General features: G+C 42.5%; 1 protein-coding gene across 4 annotated transcripts in view; it reads left to right on the plus strand.

Annotated features, from left to right (window-relative positions):
• Window positions 1–23,406, plus strand: part of ME3 (malic enzyme 3) — a 438,110-nt gene that overhangs the window by 135,545 nt on the left and 279,159 nt on the right. The window contains exons 2-3 of one of the 4 annotated variants that reach the window (XM_073808335.1): window positions 2,550–2,846; window positions 4,888–5,148. The exons of the other annotated variants lie outside the window; for them this stretch is intronic. The gene's annotated coding sequence lies outside the window, so the exon portion shown is untranslated. The remainder of the gene's footprint in view (window positions 1–2,549; window positions 2,847–4,887; window positions 5,149–23,406) is intronic. 4 annotated transcript variants of the gene reach the window in all.

Raw genomic sequence — 23,406 nt, forward strand, 5'->3', positions numbered from 1 at the left:
GATGCTAATCAGCTTGCCCAAAGTCACACAGTTAGGAAATATAAGAGGCGGAATTTGAATGTAGGTCCTCTGAGTTCAGAGCTTACTCCTGTAGAGGACAAATGCCTTGAGATGCATGGGCCTTTTTTGTGTGCAGCAATGCTCCACGTAATCATGTGAGGAGAAAATATGTAAAATATAAATTCTCTGCGGAAGATCAAGTGGTATTTGGAAAGCCTGGCTTACGAATACTTATGAGTAACAGGAGGCAGATTAAAATTTTAATGGGACATTGTCTTGGTCTCAAGAAATTGTGTTCTTGGAAGGAATCCAATGTGGTCTGTCAAGGCACAGTATGGAACTATCACCATGGACTACATAAAAACACAAACAGTTATTAGGCTGGATTCTGGGAGGTCTCCAAAGGATGCGATGAAGCCTGAGGGTCAATCTTAGTTCACTTAATATCTACACTAGTGATCCTGGAACATGGGCTCTTCATCCTTTTTTAATGAAATTCACCGAAGATAACAAAATGGCTGGAGTTACAGTCACCAGAAAGGACAGAAGAAAAGTTGACAGGAAACATTTCCCATTAAACGTGGATGGGGGCGTGGGCAGAGGAAGAAAGGAATGCAAAACATAGATAGTCACTAAGATAAGGAGGTCTGGATGGAGCCCCCATGATTTAAGAGGCCTACAATAGACAGAAAGGGGAGACAGGAAATTATATTGAAAGTGAAATATGGTAGCCGTCTTGAAAACTGTTTCCCAAACGTGCAAAATTCCAAATGTCACAAACTTCTGTGCTTTGGGGGCACAGCTGGAGGGAGGCCCCTGGTCATGCACTGAGCTGGCTTCCTGGGTACCAGAGAGCTAGGAGTAGTTTGGGAGAAGCAGAGGCAGAGCAGGCTGGGAGAGGGTTGGGAGAACAGGTTAGAAAAGGGATGAGTATGTGTCACTAAGAGCAGCTGCACTTCCTCCTAACTTGCCTGCCCACCCTCCCCTTCAGTTAAGTTATTCTGGGCTGGCCCAAAGGGCAGTGTTAAGTGGCCTCTGTGTTTCTCCCTGAAGAATCTCTCAGGGCCTCCCATAACTTCATGAAGTCATTGCATGTGTTAGGTTGGATGGTAATTACTGGGTTACTTGATTCTCCTTCTCCAAACCTGGAGCGCCATAAGGTCACTTGAGGAAAACACAGGATAGGAAACCATCCCAGAGATGGCTGTTAATCTCTTTTGGGAGTCTTAAAATTTGATAAAAGCTATGGTTTTTTATTCCTAGAAAAATGCGCAATCAGACAAACATTTGCATACAACTCCAGGGGCTTTATGAAGCCCCTGGGTCACTTTGGAACCCCCAGGGAATCTCCTGATCTGTATCCTCCAGGTTAAGAACCTCTGGTTATAGCAATGGCAAATGCTTGACGCCTGCTACAGTCTTTACCACCTCCCACTTCAGCCCCCGGCCCTCCCCCGCAGTGCCTTAGTGAATTGGTAAACATCGCTAATTGATCACACATTCTCCTGCAGATCCTGGCTGTGGTTAGCTAAACATATTGTGGTAACCATTTCATGTGGTAATAAATGTGCATTAAACCATCATGCTGTATGCCTTAATCTCATACAGTGATGTGTGTCAATTATTTCTCAATAAAATGGGAAAGAAGAAAGCACTCTCTTAGAAATAAATGTATATTTATTCAATAGTCACAAGAAGTCAAGTGATTTTCCTAAAAGACGCTTCCACTTATTTTTATATTATTTTCCATTATATGTGAAATACATCACCTCTTCCTGACCAAAACAAACAAACTAACAAACCCCACCTCAACCTAGTTCTCCCAATTTTTCACCAATTTTTCTGAATTGGCATCCGAGTTCAATCCTGGAAATGAGAAAAGAAGCTAAGGAGAAAGGCTCATTGAAGTCTAAGAGGATTTTCCAGGTGGAAGGAGTGAGTAAAGGCTGAATAGGACGAGGATGGAGAAAAGGATTATTGGAATAGGCAATTAAATGTTTGGTGACCTAGGAGAGGGCAGTTTAAGGAGAGCTGTGGGGTTGTAGCCAGATCACAGCTGGTTAAGTTGATGGGTTTCTTTGACGGTATTCTAAAGAATACATTCAAATGGATTCTAACTGTATTTCCTTGAAAGTTTTCTAAATAATCAGTCATATGCATAGGGATAGATGTACAAGGATGTTAACTATGGTCTTATTAAAATAGTACTAGTACAAATTGGAAACTATCTAAAGGCCAAATATTGATGAATTTGGTTAATTTGATTTTAATGCATCTATATGGTGGAATAATATTATATTAGTGAGGATTCTTTATTTTAAGTAACAGAAACCTGAATCAGACTAGTTCAAAGTTCATGCAAAGAAAGGTAAGAGGAATTTATTGGCTCATGCAATTGAAGAGTCCAGAAATTGCCTGGCCCTAGGCAGGTCTGGAACAAAATGCTCAGATGATGTCCTCTGATTTTAAGATCTCTCTCTCTCTCCACTCCATGCCCCACAACACCATGTTTCTCTCCCTTCCTCTGGAATGGCTTCATTTTTACACAGGATCTCCATGATGAGAAGGATGGCCTCCTGCGGTTCCAGCATTTCTAGAGCTCACCATCTCCACAAGAGAGAAAATTTCCTGGTCTCCGCATCCAGGCCAGGCCCCTCCCCCAAGAATCTTACCAACGCCATTTGCATCGCTTGCCCATCCTTCAGCTGCTGTGCGCAGAGGCGTGGAGTACTGTGATTGGTCAGCCCGGAGCACATGTACCTTCCTTGACAAACCCACCAGAATCACTTGCTGTGGGGGAAAGGTGTCTTCCAAAAGGAAGGAAGATGGAATTGACCAGAAAAGAGGTACCATTATAATTGTGAACTTGTTTTTTTAAAAAAGACTGTGTAGATCTACCTTTATGGGCATGGAGGCTTCGGGTGATGGGGAAAGACTGAGGTTTCATCAGAGCTCTGCTGTTCCCTGTGCCGGGAATCCCCCCACCTATCACTCCAACCCTTCCCATGTCTCTGGGCTACTGACTACTTGGGGTGGGTAGAATAGTGCCTCCCTCCCCCAAAGAAGTCCAAGCACTAATCCCTGGAGCCTGCGAATATGTTACCTTATATGGCAAAAAGGATTTAGCAGGTGTAATTAAGTTAAGAATCTTGAGATGGGAGATGATCCTGGATTATCTGGGCGAGCTCAGTGAAAAGGCGCTCCAAGTACACTGTGAAATAAGAGAAGCAAGTTACAGAACACAACATAGAATATGATTTTATCTTTAAAATCTGTTTAACTTTACTTACGTAGGTACAGAGAAAAAAGTTTGGAAGATGTACTCCAGATAATAATAGAGTTATTTCCGAGGTGTTGTGATAGTAGATTTTTTTTTTTTTCCTTTTTGCTTACATACAGTTTCTAACTATTCTGCCATGAACATGGATTACTTATGTAATTCAAAGCCATAAGAGGTGAAGGAGAGGAAGCAGCCATTAAAGAGAAAGGTGGGAAGGTGTTTTGAATGAAGCACATAGAAAAAAAAAAGTTGCTCGTTTATCCATTTATGTATGTATTTGTGTGGGGAGCACTGGAGCCTCTTTTTAAGCTGAGGTGATGGGCCTGGGGGAGCTGAAGAAGAAGATGCGGGAACCAGGAGAAGATCTTGGGGAGTCGGATCTCTAGGACTGGTAGGGGGAGGAGTACCTCCTCAAGCCCAGGGCGCGGGTGTCCCTGAGAGGCCGGGAGGAGGGAGGAGAGGCCGGGAAGAAACATGGAGGTTTTTAATGGGAGAAGAAGGAAGTCAAGGACCTCAGTCTTCCAAGCAAAGAAGGAGCCATGGGCAAGGGGGCTGGAGTGGGGTGCGGGGGCTTAAGAAAAATGGAAGCAGTTGGAAGAAAATGTGGTCTGAGGAACGTGATGGGAATCAGCCAGCATCAGTGAGGCTTTCTGAGTGGCCTCAGTGCCACAGAGATTAGATAATGGGGCTTGTAGTCATGCTAATCATGGCAGTGGCCTGACTTTTTCCTGTGACATGGAGCAACCTGGGAACAGAGAGCAAAGCCAGCAGAGAGAAAAGAGAGGGCTTGGCTGCATGGGCGGCTTCAGATTATGGGGTCCAGGGTTCCCCATCGGACCTCAGGGACTCCAACTGAGCTTCCTAATTCAGTTAATTGATTAGGAATCCACTGCACTGCTCTGCCCTGTGCCCCTTGTGCCACCATGCGGTTGTCATGGATCTCTCAGGCCTCATAGAGATGAATCCAGGAGCTCCACTGAGAGTATCTGAGGCCAAAACAAAAACAAAAACCATAAGAGTGTGACAAAGGACGTAGACATATGGTGCCATTGAGCTGTTGGGAGCAAAGGAGGGGGTGAGCTGAGGAGAGAAAGCCAGAGGGGACAGGCTAGTTTCCAAACCAGAGGTACAGTCCAGGTCACCTTTACAGGATGAGTAAGAGTGAGCCAGGCAAAGTATGGGGGAAGGGCATCCCAAAAAGGGGGAACTGCAGGAGCAAAGGCATGGAGGCCTGAGGCTATGTGGTATGTATAGACAGACACAGGCGAGTGAGTGTCTTTACAGGGTCAAGTAGAACAGAGGGCCTGGTGGGAGATGGGGCTGGAGGGGTGGGCCAGGACCTCACCTAGAGGCAAAGAGGCCTCTGAAGGAGCTTGAGAGAACAGGATCAGAGAAATAAAGAGCAAAAGGAGAGAGTACAGTCTCCTAAGTCAGGTTAGCCAGAAGGTTATTAGAAAAAAGAATGGTTGACAGTGTTGGGTATCCTAAAGATGCCCAATGAGACAATTTCAAAAATCTCACCAACAGACTTGGCAATTAGGAGGTCCCATGTGACTTTTGCCAAATAAGTTTTTTTTTTTTTTAATGAATTTCTTTTTATTCAACAGGCTTTATCACAACTTTACGCGGGCCTCTCACTGTTGTGGCCTCTCCCGTTGTGGAGCACAGGCTCCGGACACGCAGGCTCAGCGGCCATGGCTCACAGACCCAGCCGCTCCGCGGCATGTGGGATCTTCCCGGACCGGGGCACGAACCCACGTCCCCTGCATCAGCAGGCGGACTCTCAACCACTGCGCCACCAGGGAAGCCCGCCAAATAAGTTTTGATGGGGCAGTGAGAACTGAAGACAGACCACAGAGGGCTGGAAGGTAAGGGAGAAAGTAAAAAGAGAATCTGAAAACTTTGGCTCACTAGAAAAGAAAAAAAGATAAAAGCAAGAATGGATCAGAATTTCAAGAGAGAGTATGTGTGTTTAAGGAAGGGAAAGATTCTAACATAGAGGCTGTCAGGCGAGGGACAGGTTTACATTTTAAGAAAGAAAAGATAAATTGCATACAGCCCTCGAGATGGGAGGGGGTGGGTTTGGGTAGGAGGGGCAAGGAGAGCTGATCTTGTCTAATCGCCTCTATCATCTTTATGAAGTATGCAGCATGGCGATCTGCTGAAAATGGGGAGTGAGGAAAATGGTGGAGATAGAAAAAGGTCATCACATGGAAGGGGCGTTGGAGAGGAGCTCAGGACTTGTGTGGGCTGCAGAAAGTGCATGAGGTCATGCATGGACGATGCACTGCTCAGGGCCTGGCTAGTAAAGGCCCTAAACAAATGGTGAAAATTATCCATGTTCGAGGTGAATCTTGAGGAACATATTCAGGGCCTAACTGATGTCAAAGGGACAAAATCCTGGGTCGGGGCAGCAATGGGTCTCAAGGGCAAATACCTACAGTGCGGGGAGTGGGGGAAGGGGGGACTGGAAGGCAGATGTCTAAAGCAAAGAGTTTCTTAGTAGTTTGTATATTGCTCTCCAGCATGGGTGTTGAGATTTGGAAAGAAGATCTAGTTCTACAAAGAAAGGAAAAATCGAGAATTCGGAGGCCATGTTATAATTCCAGAGGCAGAACTAACTCTGCTATCAGAGTCTGAGCCTTTTGCTGCAGTGACTGCAAGTTAAGAAATATTAAACTGATCAAGTGCAATCTGAGGTGATGTGGTTCAAAATAGAAAAAATGATTGCATGACTGGGATTGGTTGGTTCAATCTGTTTGTTATTGTTTCCCCATTTCCCTAAATAAATGTGTACTCAGTGTCCTAGTAGGTTCTCAAAGTCAACAAAAACAAAGTTTGGCATAGATTTTATTGGCATGTCCCTGATTTTGTTGGTGTTGACAGGTGTGGGCAGCGTGTGCAAGTATTGTTTTGCTTTGTTTGCTTGTGTTAACATGGTTGAGGTTAAGAGTACCTGCTCTTCTGTTGCACTAATGGGGTTTGATCCCAGCTACCTCTGACTAAACACCATCACATCACTCTCCAAGCATCAGTCTTCTCATCTGTAAAATGTGGATAATATCAGTATCCATTTCCAAGGGTGATCAATAAATGTTTCTCCTTACTATTATTGTTAGCTTGACTTGCCTTAACTCCTTTTCAATGCCCTCTCACCTGCTAAGCTGCTCCATTGGCCCATGAGCCACAATCAGGTGTGGTCCCAGAAGATAAGGCAGCCATGTTGTTTTTACAATATGACAAGTTGCCTAGTTCTGTGGGATGACAAATAGAGCTGTTCAGACACAATGCCTTTCGAAGGAAAGCAGCTATGTGGGTCTCAGTTAGTAGCATCAGTGTCATAGGAGGAAAAAGCACAGCCCCTCCTGGGTTAGAGGTAAGGGAGGCCATGTGAAGCCAGATGAATCCAGCAAAAATCTCCCAAGTCCCAAGTCCAAACCAGGCTGCGGGATTACTGTCTCTACAGTGCTGGGAATCGGACTATTCTAGGCAAGGGCTGAGTAAGAATATGCCTCGTGATATGGACTGGTCTCTAGGAGCAGATAGAAATAACTAACGATTATTTATTCATTCATTTATTTACTCATTTATTTGTTTATTCAATCATTCACTTTTCAGCACTTACTGGGCATCCACTGTGTGGCAGAAACCGCCTTCATGCTGAGGTACAGAGATAAATCTAATATTCTTGAGGCCAAGCACATAACAGTTCTAAAGGCTGCTGGCCATTTTGAAAAATGTCTGTGTTCGAGACATTATACTAAGGACTCAGCATATTTTATTTCAGTGCCCCTTGCCTCTTAGATCTTTACACATGCTGTTCCCTCCTCTCTTTCTGGACTAAATAGGTCTTCATAACTCAGTTGAGCTGCCATTTTTTTCCCAAGAAATCTTCTTTGACTACCCCTACCCCCAAGTCAAGTTAGGTGTCCTTAAGTGTTTCCCAAGCATCCTGGATGCCTCCAGTGGGCTTACCGTGCTATATAAATGAATCCTCTCTTTGTTGATCTATATCTACCTCTAGATTGGAAGAGCCATGAGGGCAAAGGTCTCATTTGTCTGGTCTACCACTGTATTCCACCAGGCCACCCAGCACACAGAAATCTCTCATTAAATGTATTTAGAGTAAATACATGCTGATACTCACAAATGAAGTAAGCGTTATTACCTTTGCTTTACAAATAAAGAAAGTGAAGTTTGTTGTCAAATAATTTTCCCAAACTTAAAGAGCACTATATAGGTAGAGATTGGAACTGAACAAATCCATAGTGTTAAATTCCAGCTAGGTACCGCTAGAAGGTTCTGAGGCTGCAGTCTGCCCTCTTTGAATATTGGAGTCTTAGGAAAAGTAAGAGAAAAGTTAAAAACATATTATCCCCAAACTCAGACTTTTCCCCTAAAGAATCAGAAAATTTGTTTTAATTGAATGGGGACTAACTTTTTAAAAAGTATCAGTGTTATTTAATGCTATATCTTTAAGCCACTTAAAAATCATCTCACATACTACCCGTTGTGTATCTCGCATGCTGGTCTAAGGCAGTAGATTTTACTCCCTACTCAGGGAGCCCTGGGCTCTTCTGGGGTGGAGAGTGACTGTGTCAATATGGGGAAGTAGCTAAGCAGGTAGAGCTCTGAGGCTGCACACGTAAGTTAGAGCAGCTCTGCTCTTATTCAGGGCTGTGAACCATTTCATTTTTTAAAGGGTTACGCTGCTAGGGAAGAAATATCTTGAAAACCACCAGCCTACTCACTAATAGTGTCCACTTACTTACTATACACCTACTATGGGCCAGTCCTTTACATACTTTAAACCAGCGGTCCCCAACCTTTTTGGCACCAGGGACCGGTTTCGTGGAAGACAATTTTTCCATGGATGGGGGGTCTGGTTCAGGCGGTAATGCCAGCGATGGGGAGCCATGGGGAGCAATGGGGAGCGGCAGATGAAGCTTCACTTGCTCACCCGCCACTCACCTCCTGCTGTGCGGCCCCGTTCCTAACAGGGGGTTGGGGACCCCTGCTTTCAACTTCTCTCTACAAAGTAGCTGTTGTTAATGGATGAGGCAGTTGACACTCTGAGAGATTCAGGAACCTGTCCAAAGTCTTCTGGCTGATAAGTGGCAGAACTGTCATTTCAACCTAGTCTATCTGCTCTTTTTCTGGTTTTGTATCCTGCTTTGGAATCCTTTCCATTCAACACATTATTTATTGAGATTCTACTACTTTTTAAGCACTTGTTAGGTTCTGGGGTTAGAAGCTCACAGTCTATTGGAAGTGAAAATCACGTGAATAAATATCTACACAAAGCGTTTTGGACACTATTCTCCAATGAGACATGGAGTGAAGAGCGGTCAGTTTTACCTGGTGGAGTGAGAGAGTGGTCATTTAGGTTTCTTAAAGGTGGTAATGCTGCAGGGTCAGTGACAAGTAGGAGTGCTGGAGAGATGACATTGGAGAGTTGGGGAGGCCAGATTTTTTTTTTTTTTTTTTTTTTGCGGTACGTGGGCCTCTCACTGTTGTGACCTCTACCATTGCGAAGCGCAGGCTCCAGACGCGCAGGCTCAGCGGCCTTACGGGCCCAGCCGCTCCGCGGCACGTGGGATCTTCCCGGACCGGGGCACGATCCCATGTCCCCTGCATCGGCAGGCGGACTTCTCAACCACTGCGCCACCAGGGAAGCCTCCGGGGGAGGCCAGATTTTAATGGGCTTTGTGTGTCATCCATACAAAGACTTAGAGCCCTGTGGTCTGGGACTTGCGTCATTTAATTGATTTATAGTCCCCTAATACTTAGTTGTTTTGAAAATTCCAGTCTTAGCTAAAAATATCTCTGTGGAAGAGATTTGTTGCCATTTTAGAAGGAAAATGGAAAGATAGCTGAAGAAAGAGACGTATTTGGAGGAGTAGCCCCTCTCCCACCAAGGAGTATGGACTTTAGATATTGGGGATCAGTGAAGGATTACAAGGCTCATTTATCACACTGTGGCTCTGAAGTCACCCAGGGCCTCCTTGACCTACAAGATCCAGCTAAACTCGCCTCACAACTCCAATTTCACAGCCTGTCTCTCCCAGCACTTGTTCCCCGAGGACTTATTCTCTCATGGCCCATTTGTCTCTAGATTTTGTCTTCCTCCAACCCTGTGTTGCACCAAGGATGACCCCAACCAGACACGCAAGTCAATATCCAAAAGAATTCACTCACACCAAAGCACAAATGAGCATTGTAGATTTTACTAGAGATTTCTAAGAGGAGTTAGAGGAAGAATTTACAGCAGTCACACCAAAGTCCACTTTTAGACATTCTTGTTCTCTCCAAATTCCTCCTTCATGCAGTCACCAGCCCAAGGCACCTTTCCTCATTTCCTGGATTACCTGTTGAAACTTCACATTCTTCTATTACTGAAAAGTGCATCTGTTACCCCAGTCCAGGAACAGACCTGGACTCAGATCCAGGGATTAAGATAAATTTCAAGCCCCAAGTATTTATAAAAGCTTTTCCACCCCATATCCCACAACCTTCAGGCCAAAATACAATGTTCTTCATAAGAGAAATCCTGGTGCATAATTTTTCCTATCTGGTTATAAAAGGATTAAGATAACAGTAGACTCTTTGATCCAAAAGTGTAAAGCTATACCATTGTTTGTACTGGGCAATCTCCCTTGAAGAATGAATCATCTCGTCAATCCTGGGGGGGAAAAATATGTGTCAGAACCAAGCTTAGATAGGTAGGGGGAGAGAATCTCTTTTGATCTTGTCAACGGAGAGTCGAGATGTTTAAGAGAAGATCTTAGGTGGTGGCCATCAATACGGCATCACCCATGGGCAACAGGTGGGAGCTTTGAAGTGAGGACTTAGGCAAAGGCTCTGGGAAGTGATGTCAGCCCTTTGGATAACTAGCTCATTGCCATTCATGGAACCTGTGTGAAATGGGAAGAGGTAAAATCCCTGAGACCTATCCAGTTCAAGTGGAATCAGAGCCTGTGCTTTGGAAGTTGCATCATTTAAATGATTTATACTCTCTGTTTACCCCTTTTACTCTTCCGTAACATTCAGTTTTTTTTTGAAAGTTCCAGTCTTAGCTGAAGAATCTGTGAAAGTGACTCATTGCCATTTTAAGGGGAAAATAGAAAGATGTTTGAAGAAAGATAGAAAGATGTTGGGAGAGCAGCACCTTTCCTGCCCAGGAAGGTGGGGAGCCATTGAAGAATGGAGGCAGTGGGCTTCCCTGGTGGTGCAGTGGTTAAGAATCCGCCTGCCAATGCAGGGGACACGGGTTCGAGCCCTGGTCCGGGTAGATCCCACGTGCCACAGAGCAACAAAGCCTGTGTGCCACAGCTACTGAGCCTGTGCTCTAGAGCCCGTGAGCCACATCTACTGAGCCCGCGTGCTACAACTACTGAAACCCCCGCGCCTAGAGCCCGTGCTCCGCAACAAGAGAAGCCATGATAATAAGCTGTGCACCGCAACGAAGAGTAGCCCTCGCTCGCCGCAACTAGAGAAAGCCCGCGCACAGCAACGAAGACCCAACACAGCCAAAAATAAAAACAAATAATTAAAAAAAAAAAAAAAAAGAATGGCGGCAGCAAGCAAACTGAGAAAATCCAAAGAGGAAGAGAATGCTTGGAACCCAGAGGGACAGAAGAAGAGTTTCTAGGTTCAACTCCCATCCTCCACCTGGAGATTCTCTTTCCAGGCTAAATTTTGGAGGATTTGAGTTTTATTTTATTGGGAGAACATAACAGTAAACTTCTTTATCAAAATATGGTTGCTACAGCTGGGCCAGGCTCCCTCCTATTTCTGACCCATAGTAAAGATAGGCCTTCATGTCAGTGAAGTTCTGGAAACTTGTGTGCCCAACACCCACCTTCAACCCCAGCCATATACCTGCTGCCTCAAGGTCTGCCTGAGGATGGGGATGGGAGAAGGATGTTGAGATGCATCCTCTAGCTCAGAGGTTTCAAAATAATTTTTTCTAGCATTGGAATTCTGTTCTGAGTAAAATTTTACTTTCAACCCCAAAATAGAAAACATAAAATTAGATTGCTCTGGTTGAATTGCAACAGGGGGTCGGGATGCCATCCCTTATGTTGCTGCCCCTTTCCCCAACTCATGCCAATACTCCAAGTTTCCTCCTGGGAACTCTAGAGATTGAAGGGGTTCAGTATGAAGGCCACCCTTCTAGATAGTCATCTTCAGAGCCCTTGCCTCATGAGTCTGGCAATTGCATGTGGATAAAAGTTCATCTCAGTCCATTTGAACATTCCCACTTTTCCCTGGAAACACTTGTATGTGCTATAGGGGAAGTACAGAGTGCATTTGATCTGTGAGGTTATGTACCTGTGCTGGCATCTGCTGAGGTGTCCAACAGCTCTTTGGGTTCTCAATCATCTATCTACACAGGTTGCCTTTGAATCATTCTTCATTCACACCTGAAAGCTTCTTTTGGGTCTGTGGCAGTCTTGGCCTCTCAGGAATGATTCTACAACTCCAGTGCCACAGAAGGACATAGGAAACTGAGTCTTTCTACAGGCTACACATAACAAGCAATCATTTCTTCTCAAACAAACACCTTTCAAGATTTCTGGGCACAAGTTTTCTTTATTCCTGAAGCTAACAAGCATCCTATTGGGGTATTTGGGGCTTCAGAACAGAACACCCAACAGAGAATAACTTAAAACATAAGACTATATGTTACTTACCATAACAAGAAGTCCGGAAGTGACAGGGAGTAAAAGGATTGACTATTTCAGCAACGTAACAAAATAATCAAGGACCCAGGTACTTTCCACTTCTCCCTCTGTCATCCTCAGCATGTGGACGGCTATCCTCAGGCTTGTGCCATGGTTGGAGGTGGCTGTCACTGTCTCAGACATCACCTTCTCACACAACTGTTCCAAAGGCAGGAAAAAAGCCTCCTATATCTTTATTTATTTTTTAAATTGGAAAGTGTAACAGACAAAACAGTTTGTCAAATAAGGAGATGATTCTATTCAAGCTATTGCAATAGGGAGAATGTTCATGAATGAGAAAGTTCTCTAAGAAAGGGAAGGGGGTCTGGGATTTTAATAAAGGCAGGTCAACAAGGGGGTCATCCACAGTCTTACAAGAGTCACGAAGAAGGATAGAGATGGGTCTTCTTTTAGTACATGGGAGAGCATTGCTGGTAGCTGTTTCTTGGAACACAAAAGAGAGGAGGGATTTCAGAGAACAAAGGTGTAGGGGAATTTCTTAGCCAGCTCTGCTTTCTGAGAGCACAGGGCTCAGGTAAAGTTCAACATTTGTCAGTCTGCCCTTTTGTTCAAAATGAATGAATATCACTTGTCACTGAACAACTCAGAGGTAATTTATAAACCCCTGAATGGAGTGAAGCAGGGTCTGAGAAATAGTCTCTCGAGGACGTTTTTTTGCCTCTAGTCCTGCAAAACCAGTTCAACCATCTGCAGAGAAGTGGTGGCAAAAGTTGGTTATTTTAGAGTCCTGGAGATCAGGCATCTTAAGAGAAGTATGCTTAAAATGAAAAAAGGGAAACAGTAACATAAAAGGTTGTATTAAAGTAAAGAACCAGGAGTTGAACTCTAAGGGTAACCAGTCCAGTGGATTCCAACAGGCCAGTGGAGGAAAACATCCAGTTATGCAGCACAGCTCCTTGAGTTTCTTGAAGCTCTTGAGCTAGGATGTCAATGCTCTTGGTGGTGGTATTTTCCACAGTCAAGGTTACCCCTCATATAAGGGCATGCGTGACCCAAGTATTTCATCGGCCTTACTTAGTAATCCAGACAGTGGCTTGTCCAGAGAGAATTCGGGCTCATGCATGGTCTACTGCAATGGTGAGTCCTTCGAGCTTTATATCAAGCCATAGAGCTTCAGCTTCCAGGCCTTCTTCAGGTCCTGGGGAAAATGGCCAGCTGCAAGGCAACAGAGTCCCAGGAAGGATATGGACAGTCAGGCTATAGTTCTCAGTAATGCCACCAGGCAGAAGCCAGATAAATTGGAAAAGTTAGTTTGGAAGGTTGTAGCCAGATATTGAAGGAATCTGGAAGACTGAGAAATTGGGGAAAATTGACAGTTTGGGCAAGGAAACAGGATCTGGTTCAGTTTGCAGGTAAGGTACCAAAACTGGTTTCTCTAAGCAGAAGAAGGAAGTCAATTAATCTCTACCTGACAAGACAGAGTTTGCATATTCATCATCTACAATTTATAGAGAGGTGTAAAATAGCTCAAAGACAATGAAAATCTCATAAATAAACCCAACAAATGTAGCCAGCTCTGACCGCAATTAAGGTCCCTTTCAGGAACCTTCTACGATTTTCTATATCTGTTGCACCCCCTTTATCACAACTTCTCAAAGTGATAAAAACAGAAACACATTCATTAACAGACCCAAATATGTACATATACCCTCTCCATAGCATATAAAAATAGGAAGCAAAAGTATACAATCTTAAATTATACTTAGTGACACTTTTTCAGTATTGTATCTTCTTAGAAATGATCTTAGTATCTAATGAATATCTATTAATTAACTCAGTTTAGTATCAGTCCAAGGTTTTAAGTTACCTAAAGATCTTGGAAATTATCTTCAAGCTGATGTAATTTCAATTACTGTTGAAATAAAGTTTGTCAGAATAATGATCCGATATGGTTAAACAAAATTTTAAATTTAGAAAAATTCTATATATTTAGTAAAAGTAATGCTAACCTGCTCTATCAGTAACTCTGGATAAGCTTAGGAAGAAGATATTTATGTAAAGTAAAGAACGTATGTTTGTATCATGCTTAACTTTAACTCAGAGAAAACAGAGCTATTTTATTAAACTGAAATTACTGACCTAGTCTTGTTTGCCAAAGATTCACCTACATCTTGAGAACTTGAATTTTTTAAAAAATTCTGAGTTTTTTTCTATAAGAATACCTTTTCTTTTCCACATTGAAAGTATTTCAGGCTCACTTTCCTTTATTCCTGAGAATTTTAGGAATATTCAATTTATGTAATGAGCTTTTTTGTCTCTAAGCCAGTCAGAATACAGTGAACTCCTTTAAGATATTTTATAATATAGTTTGGGAATACCACCCAGAGATGGGAAAGTACAACACAATCAGATAATGAGAGGTTTTCTGAGGCCTTTCTGAATTACAGACATATAAACATACAGAGAGAGAGAGAGCCACTTACAACTTCAATTCTAAATTTCAGCCATAGGTTAAACGTGGTCCTCCTTTTTATTCTCAGTCTTCTTTCCCATATTGTACTTTGAAATCCTCCCATTCTTCAAAGCTCATTCTAAATGCACCTCTCCCTTGAAGCCTTACCTTAACCCTCAGGAGGGTAGAATTTCTTCCACAACCATTGCTCCTCTCTGATCACTTGAATCAATCAACCTGAAAATGCAGTTATTTATGTATATTCCTCATCTTCTCTTTAAATCCAAACTCAGGGATGGCAGAGACTAGATTATCTTTCTTTCAACAAGCATTTATTTTACACCTACTGTGTTTCAGGCACTGTCCTAGATACCTTTTAGACAACGAGTGACAAAAAGGTGGGATCCCTGCTTTCATGGGGCTCCCAGTTTGGAATTTGATATACTTTTATATTCTCTTTTTGTATTCTTCGCAGCATTTGCAGTGGTTTGTTGAATAAATTAATAAATGAATATCTTCAGGCTTAGATTCACCCTGATACTGAAAGGGAAGAAAAAAGAATTTTTTTCTGAGGACCTGTTGTGTACCCTGAGCTCTTAGGCACTTTGAACAAATTATCTACTTTAATCCTACTAATATCCAGAGTCTGAGCTGAGTGCTTTATATACATATTTCTAATCTTTACAGCAACCTTGTAAGGTAGATGATTTTACAAAGGAAAAAACTGAGGCTGAGTGAGGTTATCCCACTTGCCCTGAGTCATGATGCTAGTAGGTATCAGTATAGGGATTTGAACCCAGGTCTGTCTGACTCCAAAGCCCCGAGTCAGACTGCTGAGTATAGTTAAACTGCCTTGGAGAAAACTTAGGTCATATATCCCAGAGAACAAGTCACAGGTAAGTCTTGACTTAGGGAGCCTGTGCACCTCGGGCACTAAACGGCAGGCTGGCCCACACCAGTGGCTTGAAGGCCCTTTCAGCCCTCCAAGTGAGAGCCAAGGTCAGCAAGTGGTGGCATGCTTTGTGCAGGTGGGGCTGAGGTTCCCAGGGGCAGAGGGCTCTCTCACCTGGAATTGCACTCAGCCAGGTAGTCAGGAGTCAGGGGCTACCGGGGAACAAGAGCTGTTCATGCCAGAAACACATGCCTCCCGCTGAGGCCAAAAGTCACATTCCTTGTTTTAAGATCAGCACTCGGAGCTGGACCTTTCCCAGAAGAGATGCTGTATGTGAATGAGCTCAGTGATAACCAGTACCAAACGCATTTTAACCCCTCAGGTTTGCAACAAGTGACTACAGTCAGTCTAACCCATGTAATGTTGGGAAAGAGGGGAATAAGGGTTGCTGCCTTAACCTGAGGGATGCAGCAGCTCCCTCACCTCCTGTAGAAAACCAGGAGCAGTAGCAAGAACAGAGAGCTTTTAGGACACATTTTAGGCTTTACAGACATAATCACATTTATTTACCACAGTTGCCTCACGAGGTGGGCACGGTTATTATCCTTGTCAAGTTACCAGCGAGGAAACAGGCACAGAGAGATTTAAGTCTCTTGACCTATATCACAAGTCAGTGGAAGCAGCAGGATATGAAACCATATTGTTTGAGTCCAAAGACGGTGCCTTTAACCACTACATGATATGGCACCTCCAGGCAAAAATACCACAGAGGGTTATTATGGTAACGGCCACCCATGAATCATACTTCATGTGTCCACACCACTTTGCAACTTCATTGTTGCCTCTCTCATCAAGAGGTGGAATCTATTGCTCCACCTTTTTTTAAATTTTTCTTTTAAAATCTGGGCTAATCCTGTGACTTGCTTTGACCAATAATTATGGCTGAAGTGACACTGTGGGAGTTCCAGAGCCTAGACCTCAGGAGGCTTTGCAGCTTACACTCGTATCACTCTTACCCTCTTGGAATTTTGAGACCGCCATGTTAGGAGAAAGTGCAGGCTATCTTCCTGGAGCATGAGAGGTCATGTGGAGCAGAACGAAGGCTCTCCAGCCCACAGCCAGCCCAGTTGGCAGTTGAGTAAACCCTTTTGGGTGTTCCAGCTTCAGCTGGCTCCCCCTGCCTGCAGCTGCACCTGTGAGCCCAGGTGAAACCAGGAGGACCTCCCAGTCAATCCACCGAATCAGAAATAAGAAACCATTGTTGTAAGCCACTAGATTTTGAGGTGATTTATAATGTAGCAATATGTAACCGAAGTAGGTAGGTTTTAAATTCATTGTCTATCTTGGACTCCCTGCTTTTTGGCAATCTAGGCTTACATGATAGGGAATGATGGGAAATTTGAGCTAGAGGAATGGCAGACAGCATCTAATTAAACCCTTTTATTTATTTTTTTATGTTATTATTTATAAATTACAAACAAGGCATATTGATCATCACTTGAATATGTTGTTTTTTGACATTTTATGTAATCTGTGAATGATATAGTCAGGCTTTGATAATGTCTGAAAAAACAGTGTTTCTTTAATTAAAGTTTTCAGTCGAATTTTCTTGCATTTTGCTATGGCCTTGCTGCTTTTTTCCTGTGTCTTTTTGAAAAATTAATTAATTAAAGAGCTTTGTTGGAGTATAATTGCTTTACAGTGGTGGGCAAGTTTCTGCTCTATAACAAAGTGAATCAGCTGTACATATATATATATATATCCCTATATCCCCTCCCTCTTGCGTCTCCCTCCCACCCTCCCTATCCCACCCCTCTAGGTGGTCACAAAGCACTGAGCTGATCTCCCTGTGCTATGCAGCTGCTTCCCACTAGCTATCTGTTTTACATTTGGTAGTATATATAAGTCCATGCCACTCTCTCACTTCGTTCCAGCTTACCCTTGCCCCTCCCCGTGTCCTCAAGTCCAGTCTCTACTTCTGCATCTTTATTCCTGTCCTGCCCCTAGGTTCAACCCTTTTATTTTATAGAGGAAGACACTTGTCCCATAGAGGAGAAGTGACTTGTCCCAAATCACAGTTTTTACAGCCTGAGACAAGACTAAACCTGTTTTCAGAGCCCCACATCTAGAATTCTCTTTGCTACACGACATTGCCCAACTACACTGCAGTAAGAGAGTGTAAAAGCTATTTCTGACTAATTTCAAGGATAAACACTAAAACCTGTTTATAGTACATAGCCTTACACTTATAGTCTTCAATTGTTGTGACATCCATGCAAGGAGATCCATGTGCCAAGTACCCATAAAATGCCAGGAAGGAAGCAATTACTGGAAACAAGACAGTGAATTATCATAATTGAGTGTATATATTGCCTCTGGTGGATCTGTGCATTTACGGATGTGCCAGCTCCCTGGTAGACCAGTTGGTCTCACCTTGGCTGCACCTTGGAATCTTCTGAGGAGTTTTAAAGACCATCTGAGGTTGGCCCAGGCATCAAGAGTTTTAAAATTGGCCCAGGGTGAATCTAGTGAGCAACTGGGGCTGAGAACCCCTGCTTTGGACCGTGAATTCCTGGAGGGGCAGAATTTTTATCTTTGCACCCCTCCAGAGTGCCATTCCAGAGAACAATTGTTGATTGAAACTGGGGACACATGGCTGAAAGTACTTACAGAGAGCAGCTATGGCAGAGTGGAAATTACATGGGCTTTGACGTCAAAAATATGTCTTTGCCTCTCAAGTTTGCTATTTAGTAGCTGTGTAACCTTGGATACAACAGGGTGTCTGAGCCATCTATAAAATGGATATAAAGATGATACTGACTTCCCAGGGATGTTATGAAATTCAGCTGAGATTGTTTAGCTTTAAAAAACTCCTTGATAACAATAAAGACCTTGTTAAGTATTGTTATTTCTATTCAGAAAGGAAATAGACAAGCTTTTTTTTAAATGGTAAAAGCAATGAAAGATGATTATAAGAATTTAAGCAATATGGAGAGTTATTTTAAAAAATCAAGTACAAATTACCTATAATTCCTCCGTAAGTACACTTAAGCATTTTGTTATTTCTCCTTCCACATGTTTTTCTTGCTGTCTCTATGTGTGCCTGCACGCATTCAAACACATGCACAAAAACATGAGTGAAAAAATACAGGACTGTATTGTGTCCATTTTCCTTGTTAGTACCTTGAGTTCTTCATATCCATGAATAGCAGTTGTGATGTTTTTCTAACCTAGGGATTTGAAAGCAATTGAAGGAGGTAATATGGTTATGATGAAATGGAAACAAGAGCAAAGCCAGCGCAGATTTGCAGAAAAAATTACACATTTGGGGTGCCTAATGACTGCTGAAAATTATTTGCAAGGTTTCACTGTGGCTTACCCATTTTCTCCCCTGAGAAGACTGATGTCTCCCACAAAAGCTTGGGAATTGACATAGATGGTCCTTACCCAAGAGCCTTAGTCACAGCCCCCAAATCCTTTTGGCCAGCAACCTTTATTTACACATGGCTTCAAAGGTAGTGAGGAAGGGAATGGAAGGAAGAACAAAAGTGCTTATTCAAGTAACTATTAATTTGAGGAAAGCAAGTTTCATACCCGAGCCAACCTAGAGTTGATTCAAAAGTCAACAGTTAAAAGAGCCAGAGCAAACAGGTCAAATCTCTGAGGGTGATACTGTCTGGCAAGGGATCCAGCTTTGGGAAGGACCTGAAGACGACTGAACTCTTTCTAGCTCAAGCCTCCTTTCTTTCTGGACATAATTCCTCATAGCATCAGAGCCTCCATGCGCCTGTTGACTGGGGGTCTTGCACATAAGGAGGCTGTGTTTACAGAATCAATGAGGAACAGAGGAAGGGTGGCTGTAAATCTAAACAACAGGCCCCTTTTAAGGTTGCTCCCAGTACAAGCATGAGTGTGAGTGTGGCGTCATCAAAATAAGGGCTTTGCTAGAGCGATGTCTTGTTCTGCCCAGGAACCACTGCTCAGAACAGCCTTGGAATTTTTCTTTGCAAACTTTCTTTAGAGGCCCACAAGGAAAATCTATTTCATTTTTTATAGTACCTTCTGATTTTTTTTTTTTTTTGGCATGTGGACTTGTTTAGAATAAAAAGAACTAGATTTGGAGTTGGAGAAACCTGTGTTATTAATTCCAGTTAATCTACTTATTAGCTGTGTGTCCTTGGATAAGTCACACATCCTCTATATTTCTTGATTTCCTTATCCATAAAGTGGGAAGCATGATCCTTACCTATCTCCCATCATTCATCACATGGGAAATTACCATGATGCAGTGGTAACCTCTAAGGTCACTACCAGGCAAACTGGTACACCCTACCAGAGGTCATGGAACAGAAAGGCTCACTAAGCGAATTAGGATGTCGAATCACGTGGACTATAAAATCAATGTAAAACACATAGTGGAGGCAAGAGGAAAGAGATGAGCACTCTGAGGTAGGGTGTGATCAGGGTGGAAGGACACACCGAGTCCTGGGGTAGGCAGTGTTCATTTGCCCTGTCTCTTTCTCTGCCACATCAGCCTTCCCCGCTGGTGGTTTGGTTACAGGACCAGAGTTGAGATTTGAGCTAAGGGGCTCGCAAACGGAAAGTGCCCTGGCCAAGAAGACACACTTAAACTATTGGAGAGACAGGACAAGTACACCAGGCTAATAGCTGTAGCTTGCAGCTCACCTGCTAAGCAGCCATGAGTTTCAGCCATGAGCTTGCAGAGGACGCATGAGCCAGCATGGGTGTCAATCAGTGTGTGGCTGAATTATGGCCTCATGAATATTGATTGCTCATGTATATGTAGCACACCCAGAATATTAGCTCCTCATAGGACTCACGCATATTTATATATCACTTCTATGTAATATATAAGTGCCTCATGAATATTTAGTGCCTTATAAATATTAGGTATCTCTTGATCCTTCCATCCCTTTCTATGTCAAATACACACATGCCATATTTTCTAACATATTTTATGAATTTCACATATCTAATTTTTTTCTTTTTCTCTGGTGCAGAATTGAGTATTTTCAAACCAAACAACAAATACACATTACAACATTCTGTCAGAAGGCTCAAGTGAGAAAACACCTTGTAAGATGTAAAGTCCTACATAATTTTAAGGGATTATTATTATTCCTGTTATTTTGATTATGGCCATTTATAAAAATCAAATCTATCTTCAAATTATAAAGAGGAAGCAGTTTAACCCAATGACTAGGAGCTGTGAACTCTGCTAATAACTGTCTTTGCTCGTCTTTGGGAAATTGTATAACCTCCCTGAGACTGTTTTCTCATCTGTAAAATGGGAATAACAATAGCAACTTCATAAGGCTTTTGTGAAAATCAAATGAGATAATGTGTGGAAAACACTTAGGAAATTGCTTGACCCACAAGAATGATGATACCTAACTTTGATTGAATGCTGACTTTATGCCAAGCACTCACGGACTATATGATTATATAAGTATGATTATCATGCCCATTTTACAGATGAGGATTTTTTAAAATAAATTTATTATTTATTTATTTATTTATTATTGTCTGTGTTGGGTCTTCGTTGCTGCACACGGGCTTTCGCTAGTTGCGGGGAGCGGGGCCTACTCTTCGTTGCGGCACGCGGGCTTCTCATTGCCGTGGCTTTTCTTGTTGCGGAGCATGGGCTCTAGGCAGACGGGCTTCAGTAGTTGTGGCATGCGGGCTCAGTACACGTGGCTCGTGGCTTTAGTTGCTCCACAGCATGTGGGATCTTCCCAGACCAGGGATTGAACCCGTGTCCCCTGCATTGGCAGGCAGATTCTTTTTTCTTTTTCATCAGAATTTTAAAGTATTGTTTTTTTGTCTTGTTTTTTAAACATCTTTATTGGAATATAATTGCTTTACAATGGTGTGTTAGTTTCTGCTTTATAACAAAGTGAATCAGTTATACATATACATATGTTCCCATATCTCTTCCCTCTTGCGTCTCCCTCCCTCCCACCCTCCCTATCCCACCCCTCCAGGCGGTCACAAAGCACCGAGCTGATCTCCCTGTGCTATGCGGCTGCTTCCCACGAGCTATCTATTTTACGTTTGGTAGTGTATATAAGTCCATGCCTCTCTCTCGCTTTGTCACAGCTTACCCTTCCCCCTCCCCATATCCTCAAGTCCATTCTTTAGTAGGTCTGTGTCTTTATTCCTGTCTTATCCCTAGGTTCTTCATGACATTTTCTTTTTCTTAAATTCCATATATATGTGTTAGCATACGGTATTTGTCTTTCTCTTTCTGACTTACTTCACTCTGTATGACAGACTCTAGGTCTATCCACCTCATTACAAATAGCTCAATTTCGTTTCTTTTTATGGCTGAGTAATATTCCATTGTATATATGTGCCACATCTTCTTTATCCATTCATCCGATGATGGACACTTAGGTTGTTTCCATCTCCAGGCTATTGTAAATAGAGCTGCAATGAACATTTTGGTACATGACTCTTTTTGAATTATGATTTTCTCAGGGTATATGCCCAGTAGTGGGATTGCTGGGTCATATGGTAGTTCTATTTGTAGTTTTTTAAGGAACCTCCATACTGTTCTCCACAGTGGCTGTATCAATTTACATTCCCACCAGCAGTGCAAGAGTGTTCCCTTTTCTCCACACCCTCTCCAGTATTTATTGTTTCTAGGTTTCTTGATGATGGCCATTGTGACTGGTGTGAGATTATATCTCATTGTAGTTTTGATTTGCATTTCTCTAATGATTAATGATGTTGAGCATTCTTTCATGTGTTTGTTGGCAGTCTGTATATCTTCCTTGGAGAAATGTCTAGTTAGGTCTTCTGCCCATTTTTGGATTGGGTTGTTTGTTTTTCTGTTATTGAGCTGCATGAGCTCCTTATAAATTTTGGAGATTATTCCTTTGTCAGTTGCTTCATTTGCAAATATTTTCTCCCATTCTGAGGGTTGTCTTTTGATCTTGTTTATGGTTTCCTTTGCTGTGCAAAAGCTTTGAAGTTTCATTAGGTCCCATTTGTTTATTTTTGTTTTTATTTCCATTTCTCTAGGAGGTGGGTCAAAAAGGATCTTGCTGTGATTTATGTCACAGAGTGTTCTGCCTATGTTTTCCTCTAAGAGTTTGATAGTTTCTGGCCTTGCATTTAGGTCTTTAATCCATTTTGAGCTTATTTTTATGTATTGTGTTAGGGAGTGATCTAATCTCATACTTTTACATGTACCTGTCCAGTTTTCCCAGCACCACTTATTGAAGAGGCTGTCCTTCTCCACTGTACATTCCTGCCTCCTTTAACAAAGATAAGGTGACCATATGTGCGTGGGTTTATCTCTGGGCTTTCTAACCTGTTCCATTGATCTATCTTTCTGTTTTTGTGCCAGTACCGTACTGTCTTGATTACTGTTGCTTTGTAGTATAGTCTGAAGTCAGGGAGCCTGATCCCTCCAGCTCCATTTTTCGTTCTCAAGATTGCTTTGGCTCTTTGGGGTCTTTTGTGTTTCCATACAAATTGTGAAATTTTTTGTTCTAGTTCTGTGAAAAATGCCAGTGGTAGTTTGATAGGGATTGCATTGACTGTGTAGATTGCTTTGGGTAGTACAGTCATTTTCACAATGTTGATTCTTCCAATCCAAGAACATGGTATATCTCTCTATCTATTTATATCATCTTTAATTTCTTTTATCAGTGTCTTATAATTTTCTGCATACAGGTCTTTTGTCTCCTTAGGTAGGTTTATTCCTAGATATTTTATTCTTTTTGTTGCAGTGGTAAATGAGAGTGTTTTCTTGATTTCAGTTTCAGATTTTTCATCATTAGTGTATAGGAATGCCAGAGATTTCTGTGCATTAATTTTGTATCCTGCTACTTTACCAAATTCATTGATTAGCTCTAGTAGTTTTCTGGTAGCATCTTTAGGATTCTATATATATAGTATCATGTCATCTGCAAACAGTGACAGCTTTACTTCTTCTTTTCCAATTTGGATTCCTTTTATTTCCTTTTCTTCTCTGATTGCTGTGGTTAAAACTTCCAAAACTATGTTGAATAAGAGTGGTGAGAGTGGGCAACCTTGTCTTGTTCCTGATCTTAGTGGAAATGCT

Source organism: Tursiops truncatus, chromosome 8, assembly GCF_011762595.2.
Source record: "Tursiops truncatus isolate mTurTru1 chromosome 8, mTurTru1.mat.Y, whole genome shotgun sequence".
NCBI classification, from domain to species: domain Eukaryota; kingdom Metazoa; phylum Chordata; class Mammalia; order Artiodactyla; family Delphinidae; genus Tursiops; species Tursiops truncatus.